Source organism: Dasypus novemcinctus, chromosome 24 (assembly GCF_030445035.2).
Source record: "Dasypus novemcinctus isolate mDasNov1 chromosome 24, mDasNov1.1.hap2, whole genome shotgun sequence".
In the NCBI taxonomy this organism is placed as follows: domain Eukaryota; kingdom Metazoa; phylum Chordata; class Mammalia; order Cingulata; family Dasypodidae; genus Dasypus; species Dasypus novemcinctus.
The window spans coordinates 36,661,300-36,686,510 of record NC_080696.1 but is presented as its reverse complement, the minus strand read 5'-3'; the positions used below and the strand labels follow the sequence as shown (position 1 = coordinate 36,686,510).

The window sequence follows — 25,211 nt, the reverse complement described above, 5'->3', positions numbered from 1 at the left end:
CAGGGCCATGATTCTGTCCACCACACCCCCTCTCCCACCACGCCAGCACCCCAGCTCCACAGCTCTACCTTCCCCACTGCGCTTTGGCCAGGGATCGTCCAGTTTCCATGGCTGTGGCGGGTGTGCCCAGCAGCCCACTAACCTAAGTCTATACGGAAGAACCCGTTTTATTTAAAGCAACATCCGATGCACGTTGGCAAATGAAAGACTCTAAGTCCTGCAACAAAGGATTTTCCTGGGGTGTGGAGGTACCACTCCTGTGAACGTTCTCTAAAGTGGCGTCCTGCAAAATTCTTTGTAAGAATAATTTACTCCAAAATGCCCACAGCAGCTATCTACAAGTAGTGACATATTACAGACTTCTAATAGCTTTCATTTGCTTATCAGTATTTTCTAATTCTTTGACAATAATAAACTTTTTTAAAAACCATAGTTGTGAAGTGTCATCTTCTCTTTTTTTTATTTCTCTCCCCTCCCCCCCGCCACCCCAGTTGTCTGTTCTCTTTGTCCATTCACTGTGTGTTCTTCCGTGTCCACTTCTATTGTCAGTGGCACCGGGAAACTATGTCTCTTATTGCTGCATCATCTGGCTGTGTCAGCTCTCCGTGTGTGCAGCCCCATTCCTGGCCAGGCTGAACTTTCTTTCACACTGGCTGGTCTCCTTATGGAGCACACTCCTTGCACGTGGGGCTCCCCTACAGGGGACACCCCTGCGTGGCACGGCACTCCTAGTGTGCATCAGCACTGCGCAAGGGCCAGCTCATCACGCGGGTCAGGAGGCCCGGGGTTTGAACCCTGGACCTTCCACGTGGTAGGCAGAAGCTCTATCCATTGAGCTAAGCCTGCTTCCCCATAATAACCTTTTAAACTTTTTAAAAATTAAGCAAAGAACCGCCTTTCTAATAGCTGTTGTTAACATGTTAAATCAAGCCCTAGGTGAGGGGGATGAAATGCTTACTTAAGTAGTAAGAAATAATATCTGGGGAAGTTCAAAAAAGAAGTAGCACCAGCTAATTGGAGAAACATTGGATATGCAGAAAGAAAGGGAAATCAGGAGGATGCCAATCACCAGGGAAGGACAATTCGATCTTGAGACATGAACTTGCACAGGAGCCTCGTTCAGAGGGAGAGTGGCTGAACGTCACTGCACTTGGCACAGGAAGCGGCTGGCAGGAGGCCTCCGGGCTGCTCTCCTGCGTGAGCCCCACGTACACCTTCAGGCAGCAGGGCGCCTCTACTGAGCAGATGAGGACCGGGGAGGCCGGACCTCACGGGGATGGAGGTGAGCGTGAGCCCCTCTGCGTTACTCGGAGGGCAGGGAGGGCTGCGAGGACAGTTTCAGAATATCAGAGCCGCCAACGGGCCACAGGGAATGTCAAGCATTTTGAAAGCAACGATTTACCCATGGGATTTGGCCTTTCAGTACATTGTTCTCAGCTGCAAGGAATAGAAATCCAACTTACAGAAGCTTTAAAACTAAGGGAACTTATTTTCTCACAGACAGAAGTTTGGAGGCTAGGGGAAATCAGCTTCAGAACATCAGCAAGGATGCAGGTCCTGGGACGTGAGCTTTGCCCTCCAGTTGGCGCGCCTCATTGACTCAAGATGGCTACTGCTGCTCCGAGCATCAAGACTGTCCTCAACAAAACCAGAAAGAAAAGAGCTTCTTTCTCTTTCAAAGAGCAGGGAAATCATTCCCGGAAGTTCCCGGTAGACTTCCCACCATGGCTCATTGCCCGCAATTGCCTGCCATGCCCAACCTAAGCAAGGATGGGTGAGGGGCCAGGTCACTGTGACGGGCTTAAGGCCATTGGCACCCATCCTTTGGGGCTGGGCTGAGGCTCGTTTCCCCTGAGCCCGTGTGAACGAGGGAGATTTCTGAGGAAAATGGAATTTTAGGAAGGAGGAAATGGGAGGAAGGGCTGAAACGGGGAGGAGCTCGTTACCCCATCACTGCAGTCACATACCAAATTCTTACCCCCAGGACCCTCTGAACTACCTCCATTTCTGCGCTTTTCCTCATCTGTTCTGTGAGTTTGTACGTGTCCTTTCAATAAATTCTCTCCCTGCTCTGGTTAGCCAGACCTGGCTCTCACTGAGACGCTCGAAGCTCGTCTTTATTGAGCACTTGTGAGGGGCCCGGCCCTGTGCAAAGCACTTCACTAACGCCTGAGCTTCTCAGCAGGGGACATCGGGCAATGTCTGGAGATACTTTTGGTTGTCGCGGCTGGGGAAGATGGAGCTATGGCGTCTAGCGGGTGGCCTTACCCAGCCTGGAACGCTCCTACGGGCAGGGTGAGAAGTCCCGTCTACCGCTGTTGAAGGGAGCATGGCCGAGGAGCGTGCGTGGCGCTCCCAGGACCGTGCTGAGAAGCTGAGCCCTGCGGGGGCTGGAGCACACTTCCCATCCTGAGGCCATTGTGTTTGACCCCTGCCTTGTTCCAGAAGGATCTCAAGGCAGCTAGAACTAGTGATCGTTCCTTGTATCCTCCACGAATCAGAAAAGAATAAACACCCCAGTTGTGCAGAGCAAGTAACGCTTTCCCCAACACTGGATATTCAATGCAGGTCTTTACACGGAGATTTCACATGGGGCCACGGGGGCCTGAAATGGGCAATAGATGGCAAGAAGTACAGTCAGGAGAAAGCTTACGTATTTGTTAGGACTTCTTGTGGCTGCAAGCAATGGGACCCCAAAGCGAACTAGCTTTTAAAAAGACAGAGCAAGAGAGAAAGCTTGTTGCCTTGTATAACTGAGAAGTTCAAGGCTGTTGGTTTCAGGCACGGCTGAATCCAGGGGCCCCAGTCGTGTTTTTAGGCCTTGGGCTATCTCCGTCTCTGGGCTCTGCTTTGCCCCGTGTTGGCTGCATCCTCGGGCCGCCTCTCTTCTCACAGGGACAAAGCGGCCGTGGCTGCTCCTGGCCGACATGCGAGCTCAGCCACCCCAGGGCTACAACATCTCCCTCTTCCCGCCAAAACTCAGAATTGAATTCCACTGGCTCTGATCAGACTCGTCAATGTAGCCAGGGCCTGGAATGTTCTGAGTGGCCAGCCCCAGGTCAGAGGTCCAGCCTGGGGGTGGAGTCAGGCCCCCTGACCCACATGGACCAAGGGGCTAGCTGCCTCCCAGGGGTAAAACTGGAGTGTGGTCTCCAGGAGAAGGGGGACTGGGGCCCGGGGACCCAGGCGACTGCCAGTGCAGCCGCTTCAGCGGCTCACCCACCAAACCCGACAGGGAACCACGGCGAGCCTGGCGCCAGGCCCAGACACGACCTGGCGCCTTTCCCCCTCTGGGAGGAGGGGAAGGTAGAAGTAAGTGGAAGTGGAATTCAAAGCGCCGCGCAAGGTGCCCTGGGAGAAGGAAACAAACAGGAGGCCACAGGCTGTAGAGACCAGGCTCCGGGGCCGAGGGGCCTTTAGCCGCATCCCTGAAGTGCGGGGAGGAAGGACAGTCCCGCTGGCGGGAAGGGCGTGAGCGAGGGCAGGGAGGCGGGCAGGGGCTGGGCGCTCGAGAGCCAGGGCCGCCCGCTTGGTTTGCCCGCCTGGGCCCGAGGCTTCACTGGGAGCGCAGGCAGATGGGGTGACCCGGGGGAGGCGTTTGCACTTTACTCAGGTGGCAGTGGGGAGCCACCGATGGGTTTAGAGTAAGGCAAAGACAGGGCCTAGAGAGTTGTACTTTCTGAAGATGACCGCGGCAGGGGAGAAGAAGGACAGGAGAGGAACTGCAGAGGTGGGAGGACCATGGGGTGGCTGTCGCAACTGTCCAGGAACGGGTACCGGCGTTGGGACCAGGTAGAGGCAGTGAGGAGGCGGCAGGGGGCGGCTGTCCTGTTCCCCTGCCTCCCAGGCGCCTCAGAGCAGCGGGTCCAGAGCTGAACTCAGGATGTGCCCCAGCCCCGCTCCGCCCTCCACACCCCCATTTCAGAACGGGGCCCCACCGGCCTCCCGGGTGCTGGGAGCAGGAGCCTGGAGTCGTCCTGAGCCCTCCCCAGCCCCGACGCCTCATCCGTCATCAGGTCATCCTGTTGGCTGCACCTTCAAAACAAGCCAGGACCCCACCACTTCCCAGCCCCCCCGCGGCCACCACTCTGACCAGGTCGCCCCCTGCCATCTGGCTCCTGGACGGGCACAGGGGCCTCCCCCCTGATTTCGTCTCCACCCTCGCTCGCCACCCCCCACACCTGTCCTCCCCAGAGCAGTCAGAGGAATCCTATAAGAAGGCAACGCTTCTTTTGGGGTATGGATTTAAAAGATAGTTCAGGGGGGCAGACATGGCTCCAGGGATTGAGTACCCCGGTTTGGTCCCCGGTGCCTCTAAAAAAAGAAAGGAAAACAAATGAGAAAACCAGGGGGTGGGCTTGGCCCAGTGGTTAGGGCGTCCGTCTACCACATGGGAGGTCCGCAGTTCAAACCCCGGGCCTCCTTGACCCGTGTGGAGTGGCCCATGCGCAGTGCTGATGCACACAAGGAGTGCCCTGCCACACAGGGGTGTCCCCTGTGTAGGGGAGCCCCACGCGCAAGGAGTGCACCCGTAAGGAGAGCCGCCCAGCGTGAAAGAAAGTGTAGCCTGCCCAGGAATGGCGCTGCACACGGAGAGCTGATGCAGCAAGATGACGCAACAAAAAGAAACACAGATTCCAGTGCCGCTGACAACAACAGAGGCAGACGAGGAAAACGCAGCAAATAGACACAGAGAACAGACAACTGGCGCGGTGGGGAAGGGGAGAGAAATAAGTAAATCTAAAAAAAAAAAAAAACCAACTCAGGGGAGCTAAAAATGTGGCTGTCACAAAGTACCCGGGCCTGGGTTCAAATCCCACTCTGCTGGGGCCTGGCCCCTCCCCTTGATACTCAGGATCTCCATTTCTTTGTCTGTACAACGGGCACGAGAACCTTACTTCTAGCCCACCTGTGCGGACATGGGGCCATCTGACCAGCTCCTCTTCTAGCCACCTCAGAGTGACATGTCAGGCCACTGCCACCCACACCGTCTGCCAGCCCAGCCTCTGTGTCCCACAGGAACCAGTGGAGGACTTGTGCAGAAATGCATACATGGTTTAAGACCGCGTGTGGGGGTGTCGATCAGGCCTCCTGTTACCCCCTCTCCTTTGGACCCCAGAAGCAGTCTCCACCTCTCCTGGCCCAGGCCCCCTGGCAGCCCACCCCTCCCTATTTCCCTCTCTCATGGCCTCTGGACCTTGACCTTCTCACCCCCCCCCCACAGCTGCCCCACGTCCAAGCTCATGAGCCAGCTGTGGACATGCACCTGGTCCCCAGGGCCCCCTGAATCGTTAACCTCTCCCAGCGGTCAGCCTAAGAGTGGGGTGACTGCTGCAGCCAGAGCCCCGTCCTCCTCCCGTCACCCACACACAGGTAAGAGCCCTGGGGTTCTGGGAAGCCAATGCCGACACCCCGAGCTGTGGAGAACAGAAGGCGGGGGTCCCAGGGAGGGCCCCCCCAGCTCCGCCTGGCCCAGCCCGCACCCCCATCACCGGCCCCACCAGCTCCCCCCTAACACCCCCACCCCTGCTTTACCTCCTTGGAGCCCTGACCCCTCCCTGACGTCATCTCGGATTTCCGCCCCCCCAAGAACGAGGCTCCACCAGGGCAGAGCTGTTTTCTGTTGTGTTCACTGTCGTGTCCCCGGCACTCCACGGAGCACCCAGAGTCCCTGGCGCCCAATAAAAGCTTGTTGAATGAAGACATTTTTAAAAGACAATAGCTTGAACCATGAGGGTGGAGGTTCAATGTCTGGGTGGCTCCCCGGGGTCTGTGGGCCCCAGGAGCCTCCCCCAGCTGTGTGCCGCTGGCTGGGCCCCGCCCCGTGCACACGTGTCCTCGTGCCACCCCTGCAGTGGCCCCGCAAGGTCGGGCCTGCCATGAGCCCCATTTCCAGAGAGGTGGAGCGACTTGAACCTGAGGCCACACCAGCCCCCAAACCCTCCCCGACACCAGCCCTCCAGCGACGATCCTGCTCCCCGATTCCGGGCACAGGTCCCCAGCGGCACGTGCTGCAGGCCGGCCCCCGGCCCCGCACCCTGGCGGCCACCCGGGCGTCGGGCGGGAGGGCAGGCGGCGCTGCCTCGTCCCGGGTGGCAGGGAGTTTCTCCCCCTGGACTTACTGCACATGATTCAGCGCCAGCCCCGCTCGTGAAATCTGGGAATCTTGTGGGCAAGGCCGGGCCCGGGGGCTGGCTGTCTGGGAAAGGGAGCCCGGGAAGGGTAAAGGGGGTGGCAGGAGGTGCCGGGCCAGCTGCCTGGGGCTTGCTCCTGACACCACAGCTGCCTCAGCCCAGCCTGCCCAGGCCCCCACTTCCTTCCCTCTCTGGGCCCCGCACCCCCAGCCAGCTCCCCAGCCGCACAGTCCTCTCCTGAGAAACACGCAGCACCGCCCCCCCTCCCAGCAGGGAGGAGAGCGGCCAGATGTGTACATGTTTCTTTCCTTCCCGGAGGCACTTAATAAAAGGGAGCCTCGATGGGTTGAAGCCAAACCATGATCCTCTGAGCTAAACAGCGAGGGAGAAAATTATTACATCCACCTTAGAGAAGAAGAGACCAAGGGTCTGAGAAGAGAAGAGACTTGACCAAAGTCACCCAGCCGCAAAATCCTAATTACTTGAAGGGTTAATAATGATCACATAGATCATTAGCAGGAAATACAGTTTTCATTGCCCTGTAGAGGTGCAGGGATTGCCCTGAGGTCAGCAATTTTCTTCCTCACCTTGTCTTTGTTAAGTTGCATGAAGTCACATGGGCTACCTGGGCATTTGTTTGACAAGAGGGACACATGATTTCATAGGGACTGTTTATAAATCAGTCTTCGATTAAATAAATTCTGCCTCTTGAAATCTTGAAAACAAATCTGTGTGTATGCTCTGTACCAGTCACTGCTTACCCGTGTCAGACTCACTCAATCCTCGCAGCAACTCTGTGAGCGTGGCAAAACAATCACTCCATCTCCCAGACAGAAAGTAGCAGAACTGGTAAGAGCGGCTGCTCTGATAAGCCAGGTATTCCAGGCACTGAGGGTATTATTTACCCAAGAGGTGAATACTGCTCTTCTCCCCATGTCACTGATGGGGAAAGTGAGGCCCCACGGGGGTAAGTAATTTGCAGGCTCCAGGGATGAGCGAATGGCGGCACTGGAATTTGAACCCAGGCCGCCTGGCTCTGAAGCCCACACTCAGCCCTGCACTCACCGCCTCTGTCCCCGGCCAGGCGCAGAGCCGGGGCTGGACACCCCGCAGGTTCTGGGGTAACTCCAGAAGGTCTGAGAGGAGAGGCGGGGGCTGCTGCGGGCACCCCAGCCACGAGCCGCCCCCGGCTTCAGCTCACGCCCGGAGAGCATCACCTCTGCAGGCACGAGAGCCTTCGGGTTGCAGCTGCCACTGCCCGAACCACCTGAGAGGAGGTTCACGGTCCTCCCCATTCTGCAGCGCAGAAAAGCCAGGGCCCAGAGAGGGCCTGGGACCTGCCCAAGGTCACACAGCAGGCACGTGTAGGCTACAGCCTCCTGGGTCAGGCTTTTCTGTCTCCCTTTCACTCTCCCAACTCCAAGATCCAGGCCAAGTGACACGTGAGCTGGGTCACAAAAAAAGGAAGGACAGGAAGGTGGAAGGAGGGGCAGCACAGGGAGCAGTGGGGGGAGCAGACACAGTCAGGCTGGGGGAGGGGGAGGGGCTGAGGCTGGGGGGGCAGGTGAGCGCCAGTGATCAGGACCTTGAAGTCACGCTGAGGACTTGTCCCAGGGAGGCTTTAAAGGGGGAAGGAATGTGGTCCCTCAACAGAGGGTCAACTACTGCGGCCGCCGCCCCTCCGTGCCCTCCACTGCCATCCTGGCATCTACAGCGCAGTTTCCGCTGGCAGCCAGAGGGACCCCAGGGAAGCGCAAGTCAGATCCTACCCATCCTCGGCACATAACCCTCTATGGCTCCCACCTCCCGCAGAACTAGAGCCCTCACCTGCCCCCTCCGTCCCCCTCGCTCACCCCCTCCGGCCACCCGGGCCTGTGCTCTTCCTCCAACACACCAGCCGCCCCTCCACCTCAGGGCCTTTGCACCTGCTGTTCCTGCTGCCTGGAGCGCTCTCTGCCGCCCATGGCTGCCTCCTCCTCCTGAGCTCTGCTCAGCTGTCACCTGCGCAGGGAGGCTGCCCCCAGCTCCCGCTTGAATCCGCGCCCCTCCCCGGCTCTCCCGCTCCCGCCTGCAGGCGCAGATCCCTTCAGCTGTAACATGCTCCTTCACTTCTTCGTTTCTTGCCTCCTTGCCCACAAAAGTGCAAACTTCGTGGGGACAGAGATCTTAGGCTGCCCCGAGTCCCGCCATGTACCCCGCGCCTGACATGGGAAGTGCTTGATAAATACTTGAGTGAATAAATTCTTTTCTCAGAAAAACTTGGTGAGGTAGTTGCCCCCCTCCCCCCCCCCCACCTTAGAATGACCTTTGTTCCAGGGCCAGATGGAGAAGTGACCCGCCCAGGGCCTCACCGGCACAAGTAGCAGGTGAGCCTGGCCCCAATGGCTGTGGCTTTTCCTCTGTCTCTCAGCCTCTGGGGTCTGGTCTCCACATCAGCTGCGTTCCCAGATTCTGCCCAGGAGACTGTGCACTGGGGTGCCCACCTGGCTCCATCTGAAGCTGGAGGAAACTCAGGCTCAGAGGGGTGAGGTGACTTGCCCAAGGCCACACAGCAACAAAGGGTGTGAATGCGGGTCTTTTTGCCTTTCTGGGGTACTTCCTGCCAGAGCATCTGTTTCTCTCTCTCTCCTCCTTTCTTCTCTGCAGTCAGTGTGTTTGCAGCCCACGAAAGCCATTTGTGTGATTTCTAGACTAGCGGGCCTCTCCGCCCAGCTGCCCCATCTGGGAGCAGATGCCCGGCTGTCTCCCTCGGGCCATCCCCCACCCCCGGGGCATGGTGCTGGGCCTGCGGGGTGGGGGGAGGCCAGCAGTGACCCTGAGGAGCCCACACTGAGCAGAGGTGGCAGGGAAGGGGTAGGCCCAGGGCAGGAATCAGCCTCCAGGTCTTGGTAGTCCGGGAGGAAAGAGACAGGCTGGGGCTCAGGGTGGAACAGGCAGCCCCACCCCCACCCCGGGAGCCAGGCAGGAATTTTAAAAGAGTGAAGTTGGCCGGGCAAGAAGATACATAGTTCTTATTCCTCGGGCTCAGGTTCAGAGAAACAGGAGGGAGTGGTGGGGACTGGGGCACCTGCCCTGCCTGAACAGCAGCTGCTCCTCAGCTCTAGCTGAGTGAGGCCCCTGGGGAATGGGGGCCCAGCACAGCAAGATCTTCTGGGGTTTCAAGGGGAACGGGGAACACAGATGTCTATGTAATGTCTTCAGATTTTTAAATATTGGCTCCATTCGTTTCAAAACTTGTTGCGGGCTGAACAAAACCCGCCAGAGCGCCAGGTTCAGCCAATTCCCAGCCTCTGTTGAGGACAGCCCAGCCAGGTCCCAAGTCAGGATCTGCTGGACGGGACGGGGGCAGGACCCAGCAGCGGGGCCTGTGGGGAAGGTTCTAGCGGGTGGGTGCCCCCTCCCCCGCCCGGGGCTGAGCCCTTCCCGGCCCTCCCCCGCCCTCCCACTGCCTCTGGGGATCTTCCCTCCTGCAAGGACACAGCAGAGCAAGCATTTCTAGGCAGGTCCAAATTCTCCTCTCCCCTCCCAGGTTCCTGCAGCGTCACAAGTGGGTGACCCCTCGGCGCCCCGGGTCACCCCCAAAGCCCCGCCCTCAGCAGCCCGTTCTCACCCTTTCCCATCACCCCAGGCCCCAGGCCACGGGCTTCCATAAACGCCACTTTGAATCTTCACCCGGTCGCCTCCGGACCCTGCTTGAGATGAGCAAACCTGCGCTCAGTGCGGGAAATGCTCCGGCCCCACAAGCCCCCAGGGCAGCTGGACCTCGGGCCTCGGCCCCTCTCTCCGGCTAGAACCCAGCCCATCCTCAAGGCTGCCGGGTCTCCCGCCCCCCCCCCCCCCAGCTCCCTTCTGGTCCATTTATCTGGGCTCTAGGCCACACGCTGGGGACTCAGACCTAAAGAGGTAAGAGCCATCTCAGGCGCGACTGCAGTGTTTGTTGAATGAATATTCCACTCACTCCCTGGGCATCTCCGCCTTCCCAGGGTCCCCCTAGCCCACCCACTTTGTTAGCTCAGCCCTGGCACTTCATCTTCTCAACCTCAGGTCCACGAGCTTCCCAGACACCTCCCCCTGGATGGCCCCCAGGATCCCACTCCGCCGCTTACCCCAGCCCCCCACAAACTGCTCCTCTGCCCCAATTTCCCCATAAACCTCATGACCAAAGCCAGAAGCCTGAGTTTCATCCTTAACAGCCCCCGTGCAGCCCACCTGGCCACCCGGGCCTGGCAGCCATCCTCCTCAACGTCCCTGCCCCCCCTTGCCTCTGCCTCTTATCCACCCCCCCCCACTGCACGGCATCCTTCCCATCACATCTCGCCCAGTGCCCACCGCCGCCGCCTCCCTGGCCTCTCTGCAGTGATACTCCCTCGCCCTGACCTCCAGCTTCCCACAGCAGCCTGAGTGACACTTACTGTCCCTGCCGCTCTCAGAATGAAGCTTCCTGGGCCCTGGCTATGTGGCCAGCCCGAACCACTCTCGCCTCTCCAGCGAGATGCTCTCCTCATCCCTGGGCCTGGCACCGGGTGCCGCCGCGCCGGAACTGCGTCCCCCTCGCCCACCCCCACCTCTTTGGCTCTTCCACGTGTGCCCTTCGGGCTCGGCTTGGATGTCACGGGCTTCAAAAGCCTGCCCTGAATCCTTAGTCCATTTGGGTCCTCCCTGAGATTCCGGATGGGAGTCAGGTGACAGTGGCAGGGATCAGAAATCCAGAGAGCTTCAGCAATTTGTCCAAGGTCACACAGCAAGTCCGCGCAGACCCAGAGCAACGGCCCAGGGGAGGGCCCTGAGCACATCCCCCCAGAAGCTCCACTGGCCCCACCGCACACCTCCAGGAGCCGCGGAGCCTGGCCCGAGGCCCCGAGCCCAGGGCGGCGCCTGGGAGGCCTGGCAGTGGGCCACTTGGAAGGCCCCGTCCTGTTTCGGTTTTGTGGTCTCGTGAGTAATGATGAAATTAAATCAGATCAGGCCCATGACTCACTTATGGAGCCGTCAAAACAGAAAACAAAAACAAGCTGGTTCTGGAGAAGTGAGGCCAGGATGAGGAGCGGAGCAGGGAAAAGGCAAGCAGCCGCTGCTGCCGCCCGGGACCGACTGTGGAAACTGCTCTTGGGGACGAGGCAGCGGTGCCAATCTGGGAGCGCTGAGACCCCGGGGTTTCGGGAGCCCGAAGACCCGGGCCCCAGAGGGAGGCCCTGAGACCCTCCATGCTGCTAGACCGCTGCTCTTGTCCTCATGAAAACCCCCAAAAGGCGGGTGCCGTTGGAATGCCATTCTACAGAAGAGGAGGAAACTGAGGGTCAGAGCAGCCCAAGGGACAGGTCTCAGGTCACAAGGCCAGGAAGTGGGAGGCCTGGGATTGCCCCCTGGCCCCAAAACCTGTAACAGGACTCAGTCTTGCCATCCGGGAATCGGCCCCAGGGCCCAGCCCTGATCCTGGGACAACACAGGAGCCAGAGGTCTAGAGAGCCAGGAGGCCCAGGGGTTGGACTTCAAACACGGCGGCCCCTCTCTGGGTCACTCTCTCCATTTATGCAGCGTTGGAGTCATGCCAGGCAACGACTAAGGCAGGCCCTGGAGCTCAGGGGGTCTAACCCAACAGAGCTTCGAAGCCCTGCTCTGTCCACTTTCCAGAAGCCTCTGCCCCCAGGAGAGGAGCTGGAGGTAGAGCCCGTGGTAGGGACCCTGTAGGCCTGCGTTCCCCCAAGAGGTCGCCCTGAGCCAGCGTGAGACGGTGCAGGGAGCTGGGCCGGGCAGGAAAAGTAGGGACATCCAGCCGGAGAGGGTCAGATTTAAGGCAGTGCTAGAAATACCACCATCCCGCCGCGCTGGGCCTCCAGGGCTTGCTGTGGGTGGAGCACGGTGCTGGACACTTCTTTCGTTCATTCTCCAAATCTTAATTGAGGTCCTTCTTGTGCCAGGCATTGTGTTGGGCAGTGGGGACAAAGTGGTGACCAAGACATCCAGGAGATCCCAGCCTGGAGAGAGGTGGACAGATAAGCAAAAGTCATGATGTGTCAGGCAGTGGTAAGAGCTGCGGAGACCAAGCAAGGAAGGGCGCGCCAGGGTCCGAGGAGGCCCCACTGAGCTGTGCCGCTGAGCAGCGGCCTGAAGCAAAGCATCTCCAGCAAAGGGGCTCCTGGCAGAGGGAACAGAGAGTGCAAAGGCCCTGGGGCGGGAGCGGGCTGGGCGGCCAGTGGGGCTGGGGCGGAGCCAGCCTCCCAACAAGCTGCTGCAGAAGAGGAGCTGCAGGCTCAGCGAGGGGAAGCCACCTGCCCGAAGACCCCCCGACAGGGAACGGCAGCGCAGGGAGCACGTCAGGCCGCGTGAAGCTTGTCCAGGCTGCCGGGAGCCCCGTGTGCGACCAGGCCGCAGGACGCTGGGTGGCTCCCGGAGAGCCTGTGTCACCCGCCCTGTCACACCATGGATGTGGTATTGCACAACGAGAGCCCGGCAGGGAGCCGGCGCCGGCCTCAGCCCTGCCCTCACCCTGGCCTCCCGGGTCCTCCTGGGTCTGGGGGTCACTGGGGGCGGGGGCAGGAATCCGGAGCCTTCCTTGGCCTAGGCGTGAGTGACCGCACGCGGCCGCGTCTGACCCCTGTCCCCGGGCGACCTTTTGAACCTAGGCCTAGAAGCAGTTGTGCAACCTCAGTTTCCCCACTTCGGTGGGCTCCAGCAAGCAGGTAAGGATTCTTGGGTCCTGAGAGCAGGGAGGGCTGCTGACTCCTAGCCCAGGGCTCTTCCTCCTTGGCTGCTTTTCACCCACCCCCTGCTCCACCCGTCCCCACAGCCACCTCCCGCACCTCCCCCAGCCACGGGGTTTCTGGCCCTTCCCGCCCCCAGGCCTTGGCCCAGTTTCCTGCTCTGGGCAACGCCCTCCCTGCACCATATCTTCCAACCCTTGAAGGAAAACTGAGGCAGGATGCGGGGCATAGAGGGGGGCACTCCAGGGGGAGGGGAAGTCAGAGAAGGCCGCTCCGAGGGGACCACCTGGCGACAGATGGTAGATGGTCCAGGCAGAGCTGCTGGCACCTGCAGAGGCCCTGAGGGTGACACACCTGTGCCTCGAGGGAGGGTGCTGTGAGGGGGACAGCGGGAGGAGCCGAGGGCCAGGGAGCTGGGGGGCGGGCTGGGGGAGAGGGGGGAGGAGCCACCAGGTCCCTGTGGGTTAGGGGAGGGCCCCCCCGCAGGGACAATGTCAACCTGGGGACCCTGCTCTGGTGGCGGTCCAGCTGGCAGGGCCAGGCCATCGGGGTGAAGGTGCCTCTGCTCTCAGCAGCCCTGGGGCTGCCCTGACCACTAGGCCAGAGGCCTGGAACCAGAGCCAGAGGTTCTGGAGCCCCCGGATGCCTCCTCCTCCAGGGAGCCAGAAGGATTGTCTCTTGGCGATTCTGGGACCCCTGAGAAAGAACTGGGGGCACGCCCGCAGCTCCCCAAGGCCAGCGGGAAAGGAGACTGGGAGGAGAGCTGGGAGGGAAATTTGGGTGTCAAAACCAGGAAGAGGCCTCAAGCAGCCGGGCTCCTCCAGACTTCAGGCATGGCCAGGAGAGACGGAGACTTGGGGGCAGGCTCGGAGCCACCCCCCACCCACTCCAGCCCACCCCAGCCTGCTCACATGGACTTTAGGAAGCCACCCCGAGCCCAGAGGCCTCTCCCGCTGCTGCCTCCTGCTCAGCCCCGTCCACGCCCCCCTCCACGCTGGAAGGCCGGAGGGCAGCCCTTGGTGAAACATCTCCCTCACAACTTAGACAGAGTCGGAAAGAAAGGCCCACAGCAGGGGTGTGGCCTTTCACTGTTTGTTCAGCAGCTACTTAGTGAGCACCTATTAAGTGCTGGACCCCACTTCCAATGTCACCAGCAAGGGAGGGGTGGAATTCAAATTCAGGACCTCCCTGGCCCTCCCATAGGAGTCTTCCCACCCTGGGGTTCAATTGCTCACTCGGCTCTCTGTGCAGGAGGAGGGCGGAGTGTACATGAGGGGGTGGGGGGGGATGGGGGGGTGGGGGGTGGGGGGGGTGCGCCTATATGGAGCCCCACCTTGTGACAGTCCCCGGGCTAAGACCTCACATCCTAATCCATAAAAACCGGGGCTGACGCCTCCTTCCTCCCAGGGAGGAAACCATTTCAGTCCCAGCAACTCACCTCTGCCCCTGCAGCACGGAAGCAGCCCTAGACGGTGCCTAAACCAAGGCGCATGCAAGATGCCAATGAAACATTATTTGCTGGGGAATTGGACTTGGCACAATGGATAGAGCGTCCGCCTACCACATGGGAGGTCCACAGTTCAAACCCCGGACCACTTGACCCGTGTGGAGCTGGCCCATGCGCAGTGCTGATGCGCGCAAGGAGTGCCCTGCCATGCACGGGTGTCCCCACATAGGGGAGCCCCACGCGCAAGGAGTGCGCCCCCTAAGGAGAGACGCCCAGCGAGAAAGAAAGTGCAGCCTGCCCAGGAATGGCACCGCCCACACCGAGAGCTGACACAAGATGATGCAACAAAAAGAGACACAGATTCCCGGTGCTGCTGATAAGAATAGAAGTGGTCACAGAAGAACACACAGCGAATGCACACAGAGAGCAGACATCTGGGGGGAAGGGGGGTGGAGAAGGGGCAAGAAATAAATGAAAAATAAATAAAGCTTAAACAAAACCAAACAACTTTTGCAAAAGCAGAAAAGCAAGCGGCGGGCTAGATTTGGCCCATGGGCTGTGGTTTGCTGATCCCCAGATTAGTGAATGCAAAGCAGCATACCTGGCAAACAGCAGGTGCTCAATAATGGTTGATGAATGAGCAAATGAAATGATTCCAATGGCGGGATTCTGAGTCCCAGTCTCACTTCCTCCCCCTGCTACAATTAGTTCCTTATGGGGCACTTCCTGTGGCCGTCAGGGCTTCGCGCAGGCACTGGCCTCGTGCCATTCCCCTCTCAAATCCTACTCATAAAACGGTCTCATTTTACAGGACCTGAGGCCAAGGGCCCAAAGCCACGGGGCTGGGGGGCGGCAAAGCTCGGATTCGAACCCGGGGCTTCCGAGAGCAGGCCTGGGGTTCTCCCAACTGCCCGGGGGCCCTGACCCACACTGGGCCAGCTGCAGGTCCCACTCCAGACCTCAGCTCAAGCCCAGAGGTCCCACACCCCAGCCCGGACCCCAAGTCAGGGAAATGGTCAGACAGACAAGAAGATGAGAAAGAGAGACAGAGGGACACAGGGGGACAGACGAGGCAGAGAGCAGCAGAGCGAGATGGGAGCAGAGGCGGTGGCCTCTCCAGTCCCTCCCTCGCTCCCTCCAGCCCCGGGCTGGTCACCACCACTTCTCCGGGGGTCAGGATTGGCCCAGTTAGAATCCTGGCTCGGGGACACCAGCTGTGTGACGTCAGACTCTCCCTCTCTGGGACTCAGTGTCCCCATCTGGGACCGGGGGTGCTGGGGAGACCAGCTGAGATGAGGCAGGGCCTGGCCCAAGGAGCCCTGGAGAACCTTGAGAGCCTCCTCCCTGGGCGAGGGGAAACTGAGGCCCGTGAAAGCCAGGACCCAATCCAGACTCCAGGGTGGTTCCGTGGGCGGGGTATAAGCTCAGGCCTATGCTATTCCGTCTTTTTTTTTTTAGGTACCGGGGGTGGGGTTGAACCCAGGACCCTGTATGTGGGAAGCCAGTGCTCAACCACTGAGCCACCTCAGTTCCCCTGAGGTGACTTTTTCGTTTGCTTGTCTGTTATTTTGTTTTTAGGAGGCGCCGGGAACCAAACCCAGATCTCAGGTAGGGGACAGTCAGGCACAGAGCGGGGCTGGGCCAGGGGCCTCGGCAGCCAGCAGGGGAAGGCGCCGGGAATCTGGCCCTCGGGTTCCCTGGCTGCCCCAGCTCCAGCTCCCGCCACCACAAAGCCTCAGACAGAGTGACAGCCACGCCCAGCTCAGCCCCTGCCCCACGCCGCCTGCCAGGAACATGCAGTCCTCAGGACTAGGAGGCTGAAAATAGAAGGTGGGGCCTGAGTGGGAGCCGGAATGCCCCAGCAGGCGGGCAGCCCGTGAGGCCAGAGAACTGCCCGGCCAGGGGGCTGCCAGCCCGGGAGAGGCGCCGGGATCCCGTGGTCAGGGCCTGGCTCCCGTCCTTGTCATCCTCTCCGTTTTCAGGGTGCCAGCTCCAGGAGCCGATGGCCCTACACGCCTCTTCTGACTCCATCTCAGGCCCGCTGTAGGGCCTTGGGCTGTCATACACCCCATGGGGCCTCAGTGTCCTTATCTGCCAACAACTCAGAACTGTTCATGTGGTCACTCAACAGACATTCCTGGAGAGCCTACTATGTGCCAGGTGCTGTGCTGGGCATGGGACACACAACAGAACAAAACAGACCAAAAACCCCTGTCCCTGTGGACAAAGAAGCAAAACTATGAAGCATCAGACAGCAAAGAACACTATAGGGGGAAGTAAAGCAGGGCAGGGGGTGTGGAATATGGGGGCATGTCATTTCAAACAGGTGGGGTCAGGAAAGGCTTCACACTGGGGTGACCCTTGAGAAGACATCTGAAGGACGTGCGGGAAGGGGCTTTGCAGACATCTGCGGGGAGGTGGGGGTGGGAGGGGGAATATTCCAGGCAGAGGGAACGGCTAGTGCAAAGGCCCCGAGGCAGCATGGGCTCGTGCTGTTTCAGGAACACGGAAGAGACCAGTGCGGCTGGAAGAGTGAGTGAGGAGGAAGGGGCGAAAGAGGTCAGGGGCCAGACAGTAAGGGCCTTGAGGGTCAAGGGAGGTCTTTAGGGTTTATTCTCAGAGCGATGGGGGTCCTTGAGAACAGGGGCTCTTAACCTTTTTTGTTTCACGGTCCCCTTCGCCAGCACGTGAAAACCACAGACCCCCTTCTAAGTCCACACTATACTGTGCATTATTTTAAAAATATATCACAGGGAAGCGGACTTGGCCCAGTGGTTAGGGTGTCCGCCTACCACATGGGAGGTCAGCGGTTCAAACCCCAGGCCTCCTCGACCCATGTGGAGCTGGCCCATGCGCAGTGCTGATGCGCGCAAGGAGTGCCCTGCCACGCAGGGGTGCCCCTGTGTAGGGGAGCCCCACGCGCAAGGAGTGCGCCCCGTAAGGAGAGCCGCCCAGCAGAAAAGAAAGTGCAGCCTGCCCAGGAATGGCACCGCACACACGGAGAGCTGACGCAGCAAGATGACGCAACAAAAAGAAACACACATTCCCGTGCAGCTGACAACAACAGAAGAGGACAAAGAGGAAGACACAGCAAACAGACACAGAGAACAGACAACTGGGGTGGGGGGAGAAGGGGAGAGAAATAATAAATAAATTTTTAAAAAAACAAAACAAAACACAGATTCCCAGGCCTACTGATAAGGATAGAAGCAGTCACAGAAGAACACGCAGCAAATGGACACAGAGAGCAGACAACTGGGTGGGGGCGCTGGGGAGAGAAATAAATAAAAAATAAATCTTAAAAAAAACACAATATTTATCACACCGCACTAGCATGTCCCCACAAGAATAACGTGCTTTTTTTGAAATTTCAGTTCAAGCTCAGGGACCCCCTGAAATCCTTCCGTGAACCCCGGGTTAAGAGCCCCTGGTTTGGAAGGTCCCGCAGGGGAGTGGCATGGGCTGACCCAGAGCTTTAAAGGGTCCCTCTGGCTGAGTGAAGAGAGGGGTTCTCCGGAGGACGGGAGTGCAGGCAGGGAGACCAGGGAGGGGGCTTCTGGAATATTCCGCAGCGCCACAGGTGGTGGCCGCCAAGGCGGGGCAGGCTCGGCCTCAGGTCCACCTGGGGCAGTGGCCGGCAGGGCCCCGACGGGCCCGCGGGGAGGAGCGGAGGGTTGGGGGGGGAGAGGGCCCCTCCCGCCGTCCAGCCTCAGCAGACCAAGCAGGAAGCTGGTGGTGAGGCGCCCGGCCTGGGAGTGAGCAGCGTCCAGCCCGAGGCCGCGGACCCCCGCCCCCACGCCGCCCTGCGCAGGCCTGCGGCAGCCCTGGGGCTAAAGAAACACGCCTGGAATGTCAGCCACCAGACCCGGGCCAACATGATTTGTATGTTGTTATAATTAATAGACAAACACACACATGGGGAAAAGAAGGAAAGACAGAGGCAACAGAATTTTAAGAATTGGAAATAAGACTGATTACTAGCAGGCAAATCTGAGAAAGCTCAATTACAAGCCAGCAGTGGGGAAAGCTGAGAACCAACCCAACTTTCACCACAACATCCTTCCAAAGTTTAGGAACTGACAGCGCCAGGTACCTCTGGAAGGGCACCTGAGGGCACTGGGGTGGAGCTGCGTGAGACGAGCTGAATCTCTAGGCTCCTCCACCCCCAATCCGTGGTGCTGAGAGACTGCACCTCACACTTCTGCAGAAACCTAGAGGTTTATTCCCCGGAATACAGCAGCGGAAGCAGAGAGAGATGAAGAGTTTTCTTGTTATTATTTTTGAAATAATGAAAACGCTCTAATAATGACTGGAGTGATGAATATACAGCCAAGTGATTATACCAAATACCACTGATTGTATACTTTGGATGAATTGTATGCTTTATTAAAATGTATCAATAAAATGGAAAAAAAGGTGTCTGGAATGGAGGTACATGGCCCAATGGAAAATGTGATTGCTAGATGACAAACAGGGGGTTTCAGTGATCGTGGACAAGCTAAACGCTAAGATGCCGAGCCTTTTTTCTCCATTAGATACTGGCAGCCAGACCTCCCCACTCCAGGCAGGAGGCAGAGTGCTCTCTAAGCAATTTGACCAGGACAAGAGGAAAGATCAAGAGATACTAGCACCAGGGTGTACAACTCACAGCCCACCTAGAGCCCCTTTACAGTGCTGACAAGCCCCTGACACCTATTCAGAGCTCCCAATCTGCTGTCAGTCCCTATTTTTCATCATGCACAGACAACGAATGATTTAAAGATCTCATAGGAAAGCTTCTATTAATAACATAAAGATGAAAACGTTCATACCCATTAGAATAGTTGCAAAAACCAAAACAAAACAAAAAATAAGCGCTGGAGAGAAACACTCATTCATTGCTGGTGGCAAGATAAAATGGTGCAGCCGCAGTGGAAGACAGCTTGGTTGTTCCTCAGAAAGCTAAGCAGAGAACTACCATATGACCCAGCAATCCCACTACTAGGGATATACCCAAAAGAACTGAAAGCAGGGACTGAAATAGATATCCGCACACCAATGTTCACAGTGGCATTACTCACAATTGACAAAAGATGGAAGTAACCCAAGAGTCCATCAACCAATGAATGGATAAATAAAATGTGGTATATATGTACAACGGAATATTATTCAGCTATAAAAAGGAATGAAGTCCTGATAAATGCGACACGAACTTTGAAGACTTCCTGTTAAGTGAATTAAGCCAGACATAAAAGGACAAGTATTGTATAATCTCACTAATTTGAAACAATTAGGAAAAGCAAACTCAAAGAGTCAGAACCTAGAATACAGGTTACCAGGGGAAGGGGTGGGGATAGGGAAAGGGAAATTAAAGCTTCAAATGTACAGGCTCCTATTTGGAATGATGGAAATGTTTTCTGGTAATGAAAGGTGGGTGACGGCAGCACAACAGTGTTAATGCAATTGAGAGTATTGAAATATGTATCTGAATATGATTAAAAGGGGAAGTGTTGAATTATATATATGGTAACAATAAATTTTTTTTTAAAGTCCAAGGAACTATTCTACACAGTGAACCCGAAGTTAAACTATGGATTTTAATTAATAGTACAATTACAGAAATGTGTCATCATCAATTATAACAAATATTCAAAGCATATTTCCTGAGTTGTAATTAAGGAAGTGCCATCTTGTAAACAATCCCTATCCTTAATGCCTTTTGTTTGTACAAGAAACAGAAGCCAGCAGTGAAGCTATAGTAGCCCAAGGAGAGCACAGCTTTGGAAGCAACTGCCATCATCCCTATCACCTCTATTTTTTTTCTTTCTTTAAATTAGAGAAGTTGGGGAAGCAGATGTAGCTCAGATGACTGCGCTCCTGCCTACCACACGGGAGGTCTGGGTTTGGTTCCCGATGCCTCCTAAAGAAGACAGGCTGGTGCAGCAGGCTGGCGCAGCAAGATGACGCAGTGAAGTGACACAACCAAGAGATACAGGGAGGAAGCACACTGAGAGAGGCAGCGAAGCAGGGAGTGAAGATGACACAGGTGACTGGGTACCTCCCCACCACATGGGAGGTCGTGAGTTTGGTTCCTGTTGCTTCCTAAAAAAAGACCAGCACACAACAAACAGACACAGCACATGTAAACAGTGAGAGGGTGGGGAGAAATAAATAAAATATTTTTTAAAAATTAGAGAAGTTGTAGGTTTACAGAAATGTCATGCATGAAATACCCTGTATACCACTCTATTAACACCTTGCATTAGTGTGGTATATCTGTTATAATTCATGAAAGAAAATTTTTGTAATTGTACTATTAACTACACTCCATCTAAACAATATACCCTTAAAAAGTCAATGGGCCAAAGAAGAAATCACAAGGGAAATTAGGAAATATCTTGAGATGAATGAAAAAGAAAACATACAAAGAGTAGGGTGAGCAACTGCTTCAGATGTACAAGGTCCCAGGTTCAATCCATGGTACCTCCGAGAGAAAGAAAGAAAAGAAAGAAAAAAAGGGAGAGAGGGAGGGAGGAGGGAGGGAGGAGGTAGGGAGGGAAGGAGGAGGTAGGGAGGGAGGGAGGAAGAAGGGAGGGAGGGAGGAAGGAGGGAGGGAAGAAGGGAGGGAGGAAGGAGGGAGGGAGGAAGGGAAAACACACATACCACAAGTTTTGGGATGCAGCAAAGGCAGTGCTTAGAGGGAGATTTATAGCTCTAAATGCTTACAAAAGAAGAAAGATCTCAAATCAGGACCTAAACTCACACCTGGAAAAATTAGAAAAAGGAGAGTTAACTAAACCTAAAGTGAGCAGAAGGAAGGAAATAACAAAGATTACAGCAGCAATAAATGAAATAGAGAATAAAAAACAAGAGAAAATCAATGAAACCAAAAATTGGTTCTTTGAATAGATCAATAAAAGTAACAAACCTTTAGGCAGAATGACAAAAGTATGAAAGAGAGAGAATGCAATCACTAAAATCAGAAATATAATGGGGCACATTACTACACATTACATTATATCACAGAAATAAAAAGAATTTTAAGAGAATATTATAGGGAAGTAGATGTGATTCAAGTGATAGAGCTTCCACCTACCATACGGGAGGACCTGGGTTCAATTCCTGGGGCCTCCTGGCAAAAAAGAAGAGAAAGCATGCCCATGGGCCAAGCCAGTACCCACACGAGTGCCACGTGGTGAGTCAGTGCCGCATGAGTAGCCGTGTGGTGAGCCAGTGCCATGCGCAAGTGAGTCACGCACCAAGATGAAGACGCATCAAAGAGAGACAAGGGGAGAGTCAAGGTGGAGCACAGCAGATACCAGGACCTGAGGTGGAACAGCGGACAGGGAACCTCTCTCCATATCAGAAATCTCCAGGATCAAATCCTGGTGAATCCTAGAGGACAGAAAATGAGAAGAGAAGACAACACAGATAGCAAAAACAGCAGGGTGGGAGGAGGGGAATAGGGAAAATAAATCATTAAATACATCTTTAAAAAAAAAAAAAGTATATTATAAACAACTGTACCCAAACAAATTACATGACATAGATGAAATGGACACATTCCTAAAAACATGTAGACTACCTATGCTAAGTCAAGAAGAAACAGAAGAGCTCAACAGACCAATAACGAAAAAAGAGATTGATACAGTAATCAAAAACCTTTTCAACAAAGAAAAGTCCAGGACCAGAGAGCTTTACTGGTGAATTTTACCAAATAGTTCAAGGAATTAACACCAATCCTGCTCAATCGCTTCCAAAAAACTGAAGAAGAGGGAACACTAACTCATTCCATGAGGCCAACACCACCCTCATACCAAAGAGCCAGAAAGAGGTACCACAAGAAAAGAAAATCACAGACAATATCCCTAATGAATATGGATGCAAAAATCTTCAACAAATACTAGCAAGCCGAATCCAACTGCACATTAAAGGATTATATACCATGAGCAAATGGGATTTATCCTGGAATATAAGGGTGGTTCAATGTAGGAAAATCAATTAATGTAATAGACATTAACAGGATGAAGGGACAAAAAACATGATCATCTCAACTGATGCAGAAAAAAACATGGAACAAAATCCACCATCTCTTCTTGATAAAAACACTTGAAAGGTCATATATGAAAATCCCACAGCTAACATCATACTAACTGGTGAAAGACTGAACACTTTCCCTCAAGATCAGGAACAAGACCCAGAGTACCCACCGTAACATTCAACATTGTACTGGAAATTCTTGCCAGACCAATTAGGCAAGAAAAAGAAATAAAAGGCATCCAAATTGGAAGGGAAGAACTGAACTTTCCCTATCTGTAGATGGCATGGTTTGATATATAGAAAACCCTCCAAAATTCACAACAAAATTACCAGAGCTAATAAATGAATTTGGCAAAGTGATGGGGTACAAGATGCAACATACAACAATATGCAAATATCAGTAGTGTTTCTATACACTAGTAATGAAGAATCTGAAGAGGAAATCAAGAAAAAAATTTCAATTTACAATAGCAACTAAAAGAATGAAATATTTATGAATAAATCTAACTAAGGATGTAAAGGACCTGTACACAGAAAATGATAAAACATTGCTATAAGAAACCAAAGAAGACCTAAGTAAATGAAAGGAGATTCTGTGTTCATGGGTTGGAAGACAAAATATTAAAATGTCATTTCTATCCAAAGTGATTTACAGATTCAAAAGAACCCCAACAAAAATTCCAACAGCCTTTTTTTTTTTTTTTTGCAGAAATGGAAAAGCTACTCATCAAATTTATAGGAAGGGTAAGGGACCCTAAATAACCAAAAGAAGAACAAAGTTGGAGGACTCATGCTCTCAATTTCAAAACTTATTACAAAGCTACAGTAATCCAAAGGGCACAAGTATAGACCAATGGAATCAAATTGAGACTTCAAAAATAAACCCTTACATCTATGGCCAATTGATTTATTATTTTTATTTTTATTTTGACAAGGGTGCCAACTCCACTCAATGTAGGGGAAAACACTCTCTTCAGCAAATGATGCTGTGAAGACTGGATGTCCATATGCAAAAGAATGAAGGCAGACCCCTACACCTCACAGCACATACCAAAATTAACTCAAAATGGATCAAACATCTAAATATAAGAAAAAGAAAACTATAAAACTTGTAGAAGTTGAGAATGGGGAAGCATCTTCAGGACTTTGTGGCAATGGCTTGCTAGACTTTATACCAAAAGCACAAGCAACAGAAGAAAAAATAGATAAAAGGGACTTCAAAATCAAAGTACAAAGACAACATACAGAATAGGAGAAAATAATGTAAATTACATATCTAATAAGGGAGTAATATCCAGAATATATAAAGAAACCCTACAGCTCAAAAATGCACCAAAACAACCCAGTTAAAAAATGGGCAAAATACCTAAATAGAAATTTCTCTGAAGAAGACATATGAATGGCCAATAAGCACATGAAAAGATGGTCATCATTATTAGCCATTAGGGAAATGCAAATCAAAACCTCGAGATATCATTTCACACATACTAGAATAGGTGATATTTTAAAAAAAGAAGAAAATAGCAAGCATTGGAGAGGCTCCGGAGAAATAGAAATACTTGCTCACTGTTGGGAATACTGTATAATGATGCCACTGCTGTGGAAAATAGACGGCTGATTCCTGTGAAAGTTAAAAATAGAATACCACGTGGCTGGTGCTGGGGGCTGAATCATGTCCTCTACAAAAGGAATGCTCAGGTTCCAACATCTGGCTCTGTGGGCATGAACCCTTTTGTAAACAGGATCTTTGGAGATGTTATTATTTAAGGTATGTCCAAACTGAATGAGAGTGGGCCTTACTCCAATATAGCTGAAGTTCTTTTAAGCAAAAGGAAATTGGACACACAGAGAAAGCCACAGAACCTAGCAGAGAAAAGAAAAGACATTGCCATGTGACCAAAAAGCCAGAAACCAGGCTAGGCAGAAGATACTGAAACAGGAAGGAAGCAAGCCTTCTAGCCTCTGAAACCATGAGCCAATAATTAAAAAAAAAAAAAAAAAAGGATTTTAAAAATTTATTCCTCCCCCTCCCCATTGTTTGTACTTGCTGTCTTGTCTCTGTGTGTTTTTTTGTTGTTGCGTGCTCATCTTCTTTTTTAGGCAGCACCAGGAACTGAACCTGGGACCTCCCATGCGCGAGGAAGGCACCTCCACTCCGTTTGCTTGAACCACCTCCACTCCGTTTGCTGTGTCTCTCATTGTATTTCCTTGTTGTGTCTCTTCATTGTATCATCTCATTGTATCATCTTTCCCCCATACAGATATCACATTATTTCAGCATCACTTATTGAAAAGACTCCATTATCCATTGAATTACCTCGACATCCTATAAAATATTAACTGACTATATGTGTATGGGGAAAGGTGGGTTCCTGGGCATTATATTCCATTTTACTAATCTTTATGCCTATCCTAATGCCAATACCATACTGTCTTGATTTCTGTAGCTTTTATACTAAGTTTTGAAAACAGGGAACATACTCTACCAACTCTTTTTTTTTCCTCCCAAATAGTATTAGCTATTCTAGGGTTCTTTGCATATCTATATACATTTCAGAATCAGCATGTTAGCTGCTACCCAAAAAGAAAAAAAAAAAAGCCTGCTGAGATTGTGACTGGGATTGCACTACAGACCATTTTGAGATGAAATGATAATGGTGACTTTCAATCCATGAACACAGTATATATACCCATTTATTTAGGTTTCCTTTAATTTCTTCCAGTAATGCTTTATAGTTTGCAGAGTCTAGGTCTTGAACATGTTTTATTAAATTTATCCCTAAGTAGTTCATACTTTTAGAGCTATTGTAAATTGTATTTTGAATTTGAATTTCTAATAGTTTATTAGTATATCAAAATATAATTCATTTTTTATACTAACCTTGTATCCTATAACCTTAACTTAGTTTT

The 25,211-nt window shown here is 53.8% G+C and overlaps 1 protein-coding gene across 5 annotated transcripts in view; it reads right to left on the bottom strand.

The window, feature by feature from the left end:
* Positions 1-25,211, bottom strand: part of LOC101414677 (uncharacterized) — a 79,930-nt gene that overhangs the window by 8,927 nt on the left and 45,792 nt on the right. For all 5 annotated transcript variants that reach the window (XM_058286927.2, XM_058286928.2, XM_058286925.1 and 2 more), the window contains one exon: positions 10,547-12,109. The gene's annotated coding sequence lies outside the window, so the exon portion shown is untranslated. The remainder of the gene's footprint in view (positions 1-10,546; positions 12,110-25,211) is intronic.